A 13,771-nucleotide genomic window follows, 5' to 3' on the forward strand; every position below is an offset into this window, starting at 1 on the left:
TTCTTCAGGAAAGCATGTGGGCCCAGATAGACCAATCCCTGAGGTGGGGACTACGTGTGAACATTTCACTCAGAGCCACAGTCAGTCACAAGAGGGAAGAGCTGGGTGAATAAATATGTTGGCAACTCCAGTTGTCTCTTGAAAGGGAGTGTTGCAGAGATGGTTCCTCATTAATTCCTCCTCAGTCCATCAATGACATGACTTCGGAAGGTCCTGTCTCTTCTGAGATACATATTTACATGGGGTCAGTGGGTGAGAGAAGGATGTGTCACTACAGGCTGGAGTAACTGTTAGTTAATTAATCTAGTTAAATAGATTAATTATATAGATCAGGGTTATCTGACAATTAGCCAGAGGAAGACAACCTGGTTAAAGACTCCATGGAGGGGTGCATGCATAAGGTTACAGGGTTGCAGGTTGGCTACCCAAGGAGCTGGCATTTCATCAGAGACCAAAAGAGTGAGTTGGTGCTTTCCAGGTGGGCCTCTGGGGGAGGCAGCCTATGCAGAGAGATCCCAGCATAGGCAATAGCAGAGGTCAATGAGAGATCTCAGTGGTTCCAAGGTACCATGCTGGCTTCCGTGTGGCTAGTGTAAGTGATGGTGGTGAGAGGTGAGTCCAGGTGAGTGTTGAGTTCAGGGAGTGAAAAGTGAGACGTGAGTCTAGGGAGGAGTGAGATCATGAAGGGACTTGAGGCTCCTCTAGGGAGTCTGGATTTGGTTGGGTTGTAGGAAGAACAACCATTCTGGTTTATCCAGGACTGATGTAGGGATTTAAGTGTGAAAAAGCCTGGAGAAGTCCCAGGCAAAGCAGAATGAATTGGTCCCCTATCCAATAGGCAGTGGGAATCCATTGAGGAATTCTGAGCTGGGGTGCAATTTGGTAACTTTTGATTGTTAAACGATCAATTGGATCTCAGATGAAATGAAGCTTCTGCTGGAAGCCATCCCTGAACCCTCCCTGGACCCTCCCTGGAGCAGGTCAGATCCCAATTTCCAGGGCTCTCTGCAGTCTACTGGGCACTCACATTGCTCTGGTAATGCTGGCTTGATGCCTTCCTTCCCCCAAGGACAGTTGGCTAGTGAGTATGTGAGCCACACCCAGCATGGCTCCTGGAAAACTTTCAGTAAAGGTCCTTGAATTGGGAGCCTGACCTTTTCAGAATTGATACTCATGCTCCTTAACCCTGCAAGTATGAACTAGGACTATACCATCTCCCTCATCAAGACTGTAGTATGAACACACCTAACACAAGACTTGAGGTTAGGGATGGGGACTCAAGAAGTCTTACTGGCGTATGAACCAGGATGATAAGGCAGGAGAGGATATGTCACCGTGGACTGGAGCAACTGTTAATTAATCAACTAATTAAGTTGAATTATATTTATTATTCCTAATTCAATAGTTATCTAATCTTATTACTCGATAACATTTTATTATTTTATCTTCTGATGGTGAACTGTCTTCATGGAGTTCTCCTGGGGGGATTCAGACAGCCCATAAACAGAGGATACAGGAGGAGCTGGCAGGAGACCCCTGACTTGGTTTAGCACAGAAAGCTGGCTGGGCTGTTCCTAGACTATGTCCCCATTCTGGCTTGGTTGCAGGCCCATCATTCAACTTTTCTGGGAAAGAATCGCCTCACCTGTTAAAACCTACTTGGAGATACTGTTATGAGGATGAAATGAAATAATTTCTGTAAGTGGCCTGACATCACCTGACCATTCGGCAGGCTCTGGGTCAGCTGCAGTTCTCGAAGCTGTAGACACAGTCCTCCCAGGCTTACGTTGCAGGGTAGTGCTTCTCCTCCATGGCTGCACTTTGCAGTTACTTGGGGGAGCTCCAGATGCCTGGACCCTCCTCCAGAAGATTCTGATTTAAGTGATCAAGCTGGGGTTCTGACACTGGCATTTTTAAAAATCAGGTGATTTGAATGCATTGCAAGGCCGAACAACATTGGTTTTGTGGGAAGGGACAGATAATAACTCAACAAATGAACGAACAAGATAATTCGATGGCGACATGCATTTAAAATGGGAACAGACCAGATGGGGGTGACAAGAAATGACCAGGAGTGGTGAGAGCATAGTCAGGGTAGGTCTTGGAGGAAATGGCACTTACCACATCCTGGGAAGTGTAGGTGTTTAATTCACGTGGTTCTTCCTCTTTTCTTTATACCACTGGTTCTCTAGCTTGGCTGCACTTTGGAATCACTGAGGGAGTTTAAATAAATATTAATGCCTGGCTCCCAATCCCAGAGATCTGGTTTAGTTGGGGCCCAACAGATTTAGTGGCGCGTAAGCCATAAGTAACATAAAATTTACCATTGTAACCATTCTAAAAGGTACAGTTCAGTAGCCCTGAGTGCATTTACAGTGTTGTGCAACCATCACTTCTATCTAGTTCCAGAACATTTTCGTCACCCCAAAGGGAAACCCCATATCCATACCCATTAAGCAGTCCATTCTCCACTTCTCCCAGCCCTTGCAACTGTAACTCTGGATTATTTCTCTCTATATACATTTATCTATTCTTTAAAACATTTTTTTCTTTTTCTTAAAAAATTTTTTTTATTGAAGTGTAGTTGATTTACAATGTTCGTTTCAGGTGTATGGCAAAATGATTCACTTATACATATACATACATATTTATTTTCTTTTCACATTCTTTTCCAGTATATATATATATATATATATATATATATATATATTTTTTTTTTTTTTGGTAGGAGGAGGTAATTTGGTTTATTTATCTATTTATTCTTAGAGGAGGTACTGGGGATTGAACCCAGGACCTTATGCATGCTAAGCATGCGCTCTACCACTTGAGCTATACCCTCCCCCTGCCACTATATGTTATTACGAGAAATTGAATATAGTTCCCTGCGCTATACAGTAGGTCCTTGTTGTTTATCTATTTTATATATAGTAGTGTGAGTCTGTTAATCCCCAACCCCTAATTAATCCCTCCCCACCCTCTCCCCTTTGGTAACCATAGTTTGTTTTTTATGTCAGTGAGTCTGGTTTTAGTTTGTAAGTAGAATTTGTATCATTTCTCTTTAGATTTGACATAAAAGTGGTATCATGTGATATTTGTCTTTCTCTGTCTGACTTACTTCACTCACTATAATGAATCTTTAGGTCCACCAGGCTGCTGCATCCGTTTGCCTATTCTTACTCACACTAACCGCAGGGTGGAAGCAACCCGAACGTCCATCCATGGATGAATGCCTAAACAAAATATGCTATATCCATATAATGGGATATTGTTCAGTCATAAAGAGTGAAGCTCTGATACATACAACAATATTGATGGACCTTGAAAGCATCGTGCTCAAGTGCAAGGAGTCAGACACAGAGGACCATGTAATGTATAGTGTATGGTGCCATAGGATTTTTAAAAGCCCCAGGGGGCTGTGATGTGCAATGAAGCTTGCAAACCACTGCTTTATTCCATACTGGGTTTCAATCAATAAAAGATCAGTGTCCAGGTGTGGGTTGATACTGTTCACAATGACAATCAGCAAAGGCATCCCAGACCCAGAGCTGGACTTCTTTCTCAGCCAGATGTGGGGTGATGACACCCAGTCCCCAAGCTGCTCAGTCTCTCAGACTGTTTTGCAGGAAAGTGAGGGGAAGTGCTTTGTTGAACTGGCACACGCTTTCTGGGCGCTATTTGTCTATGAGTTCAGAGGCATGGTGGCTATGTCCTGCCTTCACGCATGACCAGAGACTGGCCATGCACTCAAAGAGCTCACACACTCACCTCCTAGGCACATCCATGAATTCATCTTTGCAGCAATAGAGCCCTTTCTCTCTCAATGCCTCTGTTCTCATCTGTGACACCAGCCCATGGTTGCATTCGAACCTCAGGTCCTGACCTCTGGGTCCCCCTTTGCCTGTGTCGGGAGCCACAGCAGTGAGCTGTTATTATGATGAAAGGAGCGGGTGTTGATCAAAGACTTGGCAACTTCTCACCCTCCCAGGCTCCCTTGGGGGGTAAACAATCCACGGGTGCCTGGCAAGACTGGACGAGACAGCATCTCGTCAGGCAGGATTTTGTCGGCCACAGTCGAGGAAGACACCCATGTGCCCCAGGCTGTCCTTCCCTCCCTGAATGTATCAAAGTTTTGCAAGTCACTGAGCTTGCGATACAACAGGGAAATGACACTGGGTGTCATTTCTCAGGCACCCACATGGAGCATTTGAACAATGGGAACTCAAATCCCAATAATGACTGTGAGATTGCATGGAGAAAACTGAGGTTTAGAAAAGTTAATTAAGTTGGCTCAACAGTGATGCAACTGGGCTCAGAGAACAACAGTTTCAGACTCCCGAATCCTCTTACTTTCCTTCCTTCATGGTTCGAGGGTCAGATCAATGAAAAAGAAATCAAAGAGGACAAATTGAGCATTAAGAAGGTTGCACGAGCTCAGCAGAATAAATGAGTTAGGCGACCTGAAGCAGGTTGGCAACCAAAGAAGTTCTTTCTCTGATCTTGACTGAGTGCACCCACTCTGACCAGCCACATTCTCTGGCGTGGTCCACCCCTTGGGCATCTATATGTCTCAATTGCTCCCATCCCTACCAATTTGCTGCATGGGCGTATATGTGTATGAGAGTGTGCCTGTGTGTATGTGTAAGGGGGTGCAGGTGGAAGAGATGCAAATAAGTGGGCAATTTTCACTCTATAGCAAGTAAATAATTGAACAAAAGGCACAATAGGATAATGGTAAAAAGATGTGGGCTTTGGAATCAAACTGTCTGGGTTGGATGCCTGACCCCAGTGACTTGAATTATGTAACCTCTTTGTGGCTCAATGTTTGTGAATAAGAGCTAATAACGCCCACCTTACTTGAATATTGTGAGGAGTTAATATACTCAAAGCACTTAGAAGAGTGTCTGTTGTTTAGAAAGTGCTCTATTTTTGCCTCCAAAAAACTACTTGAATTCATCTTTTTTTCCTCCAACACCACTTCCTAGTTGAGATGGCCAACATCCATGACCTGGACGTAGCTGCAGACTCCTATTTGATCTTCACTAGCTGGTGTGTTGCCTGGATAAGCCCCTGCCACACCTCAGTACACCTGCCTCTTTGCTGTACACAAGGAGATTGGCTTTAGCTGCCTGTTGGTGTTTTGGAGGAGATGTGGTGCGTGCATTGTACGTTCTTTTCATGACGAGAGTGAAGGAGAGGAGAGGGAAAGAGGTTGCCAGAAACTGATACTTGGCTGAGCCAAATCTCCTGGGGAGGGAACAGGTTCACAATGCTGTGGGATGCAATGACTTAATCGCAATTAATGATGGCTGAAATGGTTGTGCTATTAATGAGGCAAGAGATAAAGATAAAAGAATAATTATAGTGCATTAGTGCCATGAACAAGCAGAAATAGCAATTGTGGTTATTCTTGCAATGAAGAGTCACGGATATGTTTTTGTGTTCAGAAATGGGTGAGGAAAGAGATAGGAATAAATACAGGTGATAATCCCAGAGAGTATATGAAAGGGTGCCTGGGTGGAAGATTACGGCTGGAAGAGGGATTACAATAGAATTGCCAGCACAAAGCCATTTCTCCACAGAGGGACAATCCCAGTGCTGAAGCTACCTGTCAACTGATAAGAAATCTTGAATTTTAAGGGGATCTAGTGATGACATATTGAATCCTTTTGGTGCCTTTTCATCAGAAGTGGGAAATGTCTATGTGAAATCAGACCTTCCAAATGCTGACCTCATGAAGGACTCCTGATTGCAGGCAAGACATAGAGCTGCTTCTGCCAGGGGGATTTTTTTTTTTAACATTTTTTATTGATTTATAATCATTTTACAATGTTGTGTCAGATTCCAGTGTAGAGCACAATTTTTCAGTTATACATGAACATATATATATTCATTGTCACATTCCTTTCTCTGTGAGCTATCATAAGATCTTGCGTATATTTCCCTGTGCTATACAGTATAGTCTTGTTTATCTATTCTACAATTTTGAAATCCTGTCTATCCCTTCCCACCCTCCGCCCCTTTGGCAACCACAAGTTTGTATTCTATGTCTATGAGTCTGTTTCTGTTTTGTATTTATGCTTTGTTTGTTTGCTTTTGGTTCTTTTTTAGATTCCACAAATAAGCGATCTCATGTGGTATTTTTCTTTCTCTTTCTGGCTTACTTCACTTAGAATGACATTCTCCAGAAGCATCCATGTTGCTGCAAATGGCATTATGTTGTCAGTTTTTATGGCTGAGTAGTATTCCATTGTATAAATATACCACATCTTCTTTATCCAGTCATCTGTTGATGGACATTTATGCTGTTTCAATGTCTTGGCTATTGTCAATAATGCTGCTATGAACATTGGGGTGCAGGTGTCATCCTTAAGTAGGGTTCCTTCCGGATATATGCCCAGGAGTGGGATTCCTGGGTCATATGGTAAGTCTACTCCTAGTCTTTTGAGGAATCTCCATAGATTTTTTCCACTGTTTTCCACAGTGGCTGCACCATACTGCATTCCCACCAGCAATGTAGGAGGGTTCCTGCCAGGGGGATGTTTAATGGTGTTACACAAAAAGTGTTTTTTCCCCACATGGGAAGGGGACCGTTTTTAGGTAGGACTTCCTCCCTCCCTCCCTTCCTTCCTTCCTCCCTTCCTTCCTTCCTTCAATCTTTCCTTCCTCCCTCCCTCCCTCTCTCCTTCATTTTTTCCCCTCCTTCTCGCTACATTTATTAACTGCCAACTATGTCCCAGGCATAGTGAATATAATGGAGAAAAATTAGACAATGTCCACGCTGTCACGGACCTTCATTTACTGGGTGGAGAAAGTCAATAGCAAAACAATCAAACCAATGAATACATAATCAAAACCTGAAATAAGTATGCTGAAGGAGAGAACTATGGTTCTCTGAGAACTGAAGGAGACCAACTGAGGCTACTAAGGGACATGGGAAGACTTCCCTGAGGGAGACATGCTTGAATGCACTCTAAATCACGATAGATTAAAAAGGAGCTGGTATTAAGCACACAGTTTTGTAGCTAATAACGCCTTGCTTAACCACACCCCCACTGGGAAACAGCAGTGATAAAAATTAAGTCATAAATGAAAGTTTGACTAAGTTATATTATTCAGGGTTGGTAAATTTTGTGCCAGCCACTGCAGTCATATGATTAACCCAAATTAATAGAAATCCGGTGTGGGATCTTCTGGGCAGATGTGTAGAACAGGGGTGGTAATAAGAAAGAGTGGCTCAGGTACAGAATCAATGAGGACAAAGGGACCTGGGGCTGGTGAAGAAGCCAGTGGGAGGATGACGGGGGAATTGTCCAAGATGTGAATGGAAAGAGAGAGGTAGAATCCAGCCCCTCAGATTTCTGTCTTAAAATGACTCTTTCCTCCAAATGGAACGGAATAGGATCTCCCCACCTTGACCTCCAATTGCTACAGGTGGCAGTGTCAGAACTCAGAAAGCTAACTAGCTCCCTGACCACCCAAATCAATCCCAGAGGAGCCTCTCCTCAGTTTATAAGGCATTAGGCCAGGCATTTGGTAAATGTCCTGGAGGGGATGAGCCTTTTGGAATCTGTTGATTACTAAAGATGGATTTGGTACTCATGGCCACTGATCCTGACAGTTCTTGAGCGCTCAAGTATACTGATGGATTGCAGAATTGTCCATCAGTGCTAATGAGATTCCCGATGGAAGAAACTGACTTTCTAACAGAGACCGGTGACAGGAAACAATGAGGATTATACAGAATAAAGTGGAGGGGGGGCAATTTAAATGAGTACAAGCTAGGAGGCATATGTACCACATCCTAACAGGAATCTGATTTGTAGAACTGGATCCCTGGCCACCTATCCAGCCTCACCCACTACCACCCTAAAAATGTTTTTCAGCCTCCCAAGTGCACCATACGCTTTCTCTCTTACCTCAGAACCTTTGCCCAGACTATTCCCCCATCCTGAAACATTCTTTCCCACTCTCCTTTTTCTTACCTAACTTATTCCTGTTCATATTTCAGGTGACAGCTTTAATGCCAGAATCTTTAGGGCAGCTTTTTATGACCTACCTCCTCCCCCCTGGGTAAGATTTCCCTCGTTTTATGCATCCATTACACGTTGTTCTTCTCCTTTATAAAACTTCTAATTACTCAGGTCAAAATCTGTCCTGTTTATGGAGTGCTCACTGTGTGCCAGACACTATCTTAAGCACTTTAAATGGATTATCCCATTTAATTCTCATAGCCCTGTGAGGTTAAAAACTGTCATTATGACCATTTAAAATAGGGAAATATAATTGACATACAACATTATGTGAGTTTCAAATGTACAGCATTTGTGTATACATTGCAAAATGATCACCACAATATAAGTCTAAGTGACCATCCAATTAAGACCATTTTATATTTCAAGGAAACTGAGGCACAGAGAGGTTCAATGAGTTGGCTAAAGTTCTCTCAACTAATACTTGGCAGCACCAGTGATTGAGCTGATTTCTGACACCAGTGTCCGTATTCTTCACTACTTCCTTCAGCGTAGCAGAAAGAGGGGTAAAGCTGGAGAATTACACCGGGGCTTCTCAGAGCAAGATGGGTTTGCTATTTCCAGGCCTCCGTGACACTAGGAGCTTACCCTCGAAACTGGGACCATTAAGCCTCATGACAGTTCTTGCCAAATAAGGATATGATGATTTGCAGAGACATGTAAGGACTGAGTCAGTAGGTGGCTCAGGTGACGAATTGGGGAAGGTGGGAGCAGGTAGCTGCTTGGTGCATGGCTATGTCTCTAGGGGAAAGAGTCAAGAGGGTCCCTGAACTACTTCTGTTAACAAAAGATGGGAACGGAAAGGAATAATATGTTTTTGTTTGCTTGTTTGTTTTGGCGGGGTGGGGGAGGTAATTAGGTTTATTCATTTATTTATTTTTAACGGAGGTACTGGGGATTGAACCCAGGACCTTGTACATGCTAAGCATGTGCTCTACCACTGAGCTACACCCTCCCGCATAATAAATTAACAACTTTTTGATGTTCTACTCTTTTTTGGGGGGGGGGTAATTAGGTTTATTTATTTATTTATTTTACTTTATTTTATTATTATTTTTTAAATTGAGGTACTGGGGATTGAACCCAGGACCTCATGCAAGCGAAGTATGCACTCTACCATTGAGCTATATCTTCCCCCTCAGGAATAATATTTTTAAAGGGTATTATTAAAGGGTATTATTTAGAAAATGGCTGTTGTAACTGGCTTAAGAAATAGAAGGCCATTTTTTATTTCATGTGAAAATAGAGATAGATGGTCCAGAGCAGGAATGGAAGCCCAGCAATCACCAGGAAGCCAAACTCCCTCTATTTTGATGCTCTGCTTCCCTCAGTATGCAGCTTTTATCTTGAGGCCCAAATGGGCTTCCCCAGCTCCCAACATCACATCCCACATTCCAGTTGGCAGGAAAGAGGAAAGGGGCAGGGTGGGGCACGTTCCTTTCCTTTACTGGAATGACTGGGATATTGCACATATCACTTCTACTCACAGAATATAGTTCTGTAGCTATCCCTAGCCTCTCTGGCTTCTCCGTGCCCTCCCAACCCAGCCTCAGCCAAGATCTTCCTTCTCAAGGGTCAGGTGGTATCCTGGTTCCTACATGTCAAAGCCACAGCCTTATGGTTTGCTTCCTCAGACTGCAGCTCTAGAAAATGAATGGAATTGTGAAGAGAACTCTCAGCAGGGAGTTGGGGGGTACCTCAACTCCAGCCATAACCTACTACAAGCTCAACGTGAGACCTACACCAAGTTGTTTCTCCTTTCTGGGTATCAGCATCTCCATTTGTAAATTATTTAACCCCTTTCCATGTGTTCTGTCATCTTCTTCTAGGTTCCAGAACATTTCTCATCATCTTCCACAGAATTCCATGAAATGTGGTGGCTGACTACTGTGGGCAAGCTGGTAGGCATGGCTGGCCCCCAGCCCGGTTGGTTGCCAGACCCTGGCTTGTGTGGAGGCTGCCAGCTGCTGGTGGGCTGGGCTGGGTCCCAGCATGAATGGCCGCATGGCCTGGCACGTCCTGGTCCTGGTGTCAGCCTGCTGAAGAGACAAGCTGGAGTGGAGAGGATCTGGTGGTGCTGGTATCGACCCACTAGTGGGCAGAGCCAGGTCCTCAGGTCTCTGGCTGTAGGATCCCAGGGGTCCTGTAGCTAGTGATGACCTGCTGGTGGGTGGGGCCTGATCTTGGGGTGGCTGACTGAGGGGCCCAAGATGTCCTGGAGCTGGTGTTGCCCCTGGTGGTCAGGGCTGCATCCTGATGTGGCTGGCTGTGGGGGTCTAAGGTCCCAGGACTCATTTCCTTCTTCCTTTCTCTTTCCTGCTGGCCACAGGTGTGAGGAGGGTCACTGGGCAGCCACTGGGGAACATAAGGTGGAAGCCATAGCAAGGTAATTGTGGAGACCCTATTCCCGTTCTGGACCTGGACTCTTACCTTGCCTCTCTGTTATGCTGGGTCTCTGTTTTAAGAAACAAATCTATAATCTAATTGATACAAGACTTCATACCAGGAGAAGAACGTTTCCTCAGCAGAACCCCAGGTATATGACACTGACTTTGTATAATGATTCTCAATCAGCAGCAATTCTCCGATTCTGCCCCTCTATGTGGGATGTTTGGCAAAGTCTAGAAACATTTTAGGTTGTCTTGAATTGGAGGGAGATGCCGCTGGCATTCAGTGGGCCAAGGATGCTGCTAAATATCCCACAATACACAGAACAGGCCCCAGTGCAAAGGATTAATTGGTCCAAAATGTCAACAGTGCCATGACTGAGAAACCCCGGGTCATCAGGAAGTGGTGAGGACACATGTGTATATCCTGGAGAGCTGGTCACTCATGCTCTGCAACAATAAAACACTTGATAAAGCCTGTGGCTCTAGAGGAAATGGTTTTTAAAAATTTAGAATGCTGGAGTGTGTGGACCACTTCTTGCTGCTGTCAGCAAAGTCATAGGAAAAGAAAAGATGGACTAAGAATGGAGCCAGCCAGTGTCCTGACGGAGAAAACATCGTGCTGAATGACAGAAGCCGGACGCAAAAGCTCACGTGTTGTGTGATTCCTTTTATGTGAAGTGTCCAGAATGGGCAAATTCATAGAGGCAGAAAGTAGATTAGTGGTTCCCAGGGGCTGGGGTGAGCGGGAATCTGTAGTGACTGCTTAAGGTGGGGGGTGGGGTTTTATTTTGCAGTGAAGGAAATGTTTTGGAACTAGATAGTGGTGATGGTTGCAGAACACTGTGAATGTAAGAACTGAAGCTCTGCTGAAGGAGAGCTTGATGAGTGAGGAAAGGAGAGGAGAGAGAGAAAGAGAGAAACAGGAGCCATCCTGAAAGTTTAGGCATATTAAGTATATTTGGATGAACTTGTTGATTAAGTTATTCCTTGCATTTGGAACTGACCAGAAATCAATAGACTGGAAGCCTACTAACTTTCTGAGAGAATTTTATTATTGAAGAATTTAGAAGTTTGGCTTGTGTCAAAAAACCCATAACTGTTCAATAACCAAAACATCTCTGGCTCTAAATCTATATGAGCAGGAAGTGAACTTTGAGATCTGCACTCCTCCTCCCCAAGTTTCCATCACTTATGCCCTCTTAAGATGTATTTTGGGGAGAACAATGGACAAAGAAGACCTTCCCAGAGGCAAAGCCAGAAGTTATGGAGGACACTGGATAAGGAAATTTCTTTAAAAAGAGAAGAATAAAGTGAGAAAATGAAATATCAACCTACCATCAGCTTCTACCTTTTCCCTCCACGGTTAAACATGGACATCACATAGCACAGTCAGAAAAACACCTTGCATCCTGAGAAAACCACCTCCAAATCGCACCTTGTCTTTTCTTGTATCACTCACAAGTTTTGCCTAGAACTAAACCCCAAATAGATTAACTATGGGGACCCATGAGAGGCAGCTTCTGACATTGTTTCCAATGGTCCTCACTTCCTGGTACTCACTGCCTTCTGTAACCTTCTTGCCTTGAGTGTGGCTAGACCTAGTGACTTAGTTTTAATGAATAGAATATCTCATATCTCAAAGGTGATGGGATGTCATTTCTGAAGTTACTTTACAAAAAGACTGATTTTTGTCTTGCTCTCTCTGGCTTGTCTCATTTCCCTTGCTTTTCATGCTTTGATGATGGAGCTGCCATGTTGCAGAGGCCTGTGTGTCAAGGAATGAAGGGTGGTCTCTGGGCAACAGCTTGTGAGGAACTGAATCTTACCAGGACCTTGTGGGTAAGCCTGGCAGCACAGCCTCCCCCAGTAGAGCTGTCAGAGGAGACCACAGCCCAGCTGACATCTTAACTTCAGTCTGGTGAGAGACCTTTGGACAGAAAATTGAAAGATAATAAATGTTGTTTCAAGGCACTGAGTTTTTGGGTGATTTGTTACCTAATGGTAGATAACTAATACAACCATATGTTGCTGACTCCTTAAAAGAAAACAATATATTCTTGATTTTCTGCAATGCTGACCCCTACATTAAATCATAATAAGGAACCGCTACTTTTCCCCCAACAATTAGAATACTGAACAAAATGACAATACTTTTGTGGGCTTAGCTTTTAAATATGTACTAAATTTTAATTCTGAGATCCAGTCTTCTGAAGGTGTGACTTCCTTGCAAGTTTAAAAAAAAAGTTCTCAGCTCTCAAATTTAATCCTGAGTTTGTCGTTTTACTATTAAAAAATTGAGCTATAATTGACATCTAACATTGTGTAAGTTTAAGGGGCACAGCATATTGATTTGATACATTTATGTTGCAATGTGATTGCCAGGGTAGTGTTAGCCCTTCTGTCACATCACATGATTACAATTTCTTCTAGTGGTGGGAGTTATGAAGATATACTCTCTTAGCAAGTTTAATGTTTATAATACAGTTGTCTATAATGACTGTACTGTGTATTAGATCCCAAGAATTATTTATCTACTAGTTGCACACATATGCCTTCAAACAACATCTGAGCTTTTCTTGAACAAAAGGAGCTTATTCGATTGCCAGAAAAGAAAGTCTTTAATATTCTGCACAGAAGGATTTGCCATTTGCTAATGACCAGGGATTGCTCAGTGTTAACTCTTCTTCCCATTTCATAGTGGAGATTTTAAATCTCCACTCTCTTGTTTGAATCTCCACAGTGTTTATTGGATGTGTATGGGGCAGATGACTCACTGTTTGGTTTACTTACAAGACCATGAGTCTTGTAGACAATGGAGAGAACTACTCATTGTCCAGAGGTCCTAGAGTTTAAACTAGAAGTATTTATAATGGGATCTTGGGGTGTTAGCCTAAATAGAAAGAAGGATGAACTGAAATGACCATTCCCAACATGTGGTAGTTCCTTCCAGGATTTGCTCAAGAATTTTTGACTTTGCAAATTCATAACAGCAGAGAGTTACATGGTTGTTGCCAGGGGCTGGGGGGAGGAAAGAATGGGACTGATGTTGGTCCAAGGATACAAACTTTCAGTTATGCAATGTGAGTAAGTTCTGGAGATCTAGTGTACAGCATGGTGATCCTAGTTAACAATACTGTGTTATGTAATGGAAATTTGCTGAGAGGGTAGATCTTAAGTATTCTTACCACACACATGGAAGAAAATGGTAACTATGCCAGGTAATGAACATGCTAATTAGCTTGATTGTGATGATCATTGGACAATGTGCACATATATCAAACATTGTTGTACTCATTTAAACAGATACAATTTTTATTTGTCAATTACATTTCAAAAAAGCTCTTATGAAGA

General features: G+C 43.2%; 1 long non-coding RNA gene across 1 annotated transcript in view; it reads left to right on the forward strand.

Annotated features, from left to right (window-relative positions):
- LOC116659025 overlaps positions 1-12,391 on the forward strand; it is a 28,321-nt gene extending 15,930 nt beyond the window's left edge. The window contains exon 2 of the long non-coding RNA XR_004314298.1: positions 9,860-12,391. This is a non-coding gene — a long non-coding RNA (uncharacterized LOC116659025). The remainder of the gene's footprint in view (positions 1-9,859) is intronic.
- Positions 12,392-13,771: the final 1,380 nt, after the last annotated feature.

Source organism: Camelus ferus, chromosome 22 (assembly GCF_009834535.1).
Source record: "Camelus ferus isolate YT-003-E chromosome 22, BCGSAC_Cfer_1.0, whole genome shotgun sequence".
Classification (NCBI taxonomy): Eukaryota; Metazoa; Chordata; class Mammalia; order Artiodactyla; family Camelidae; genus Camelus; species Camelus ferus.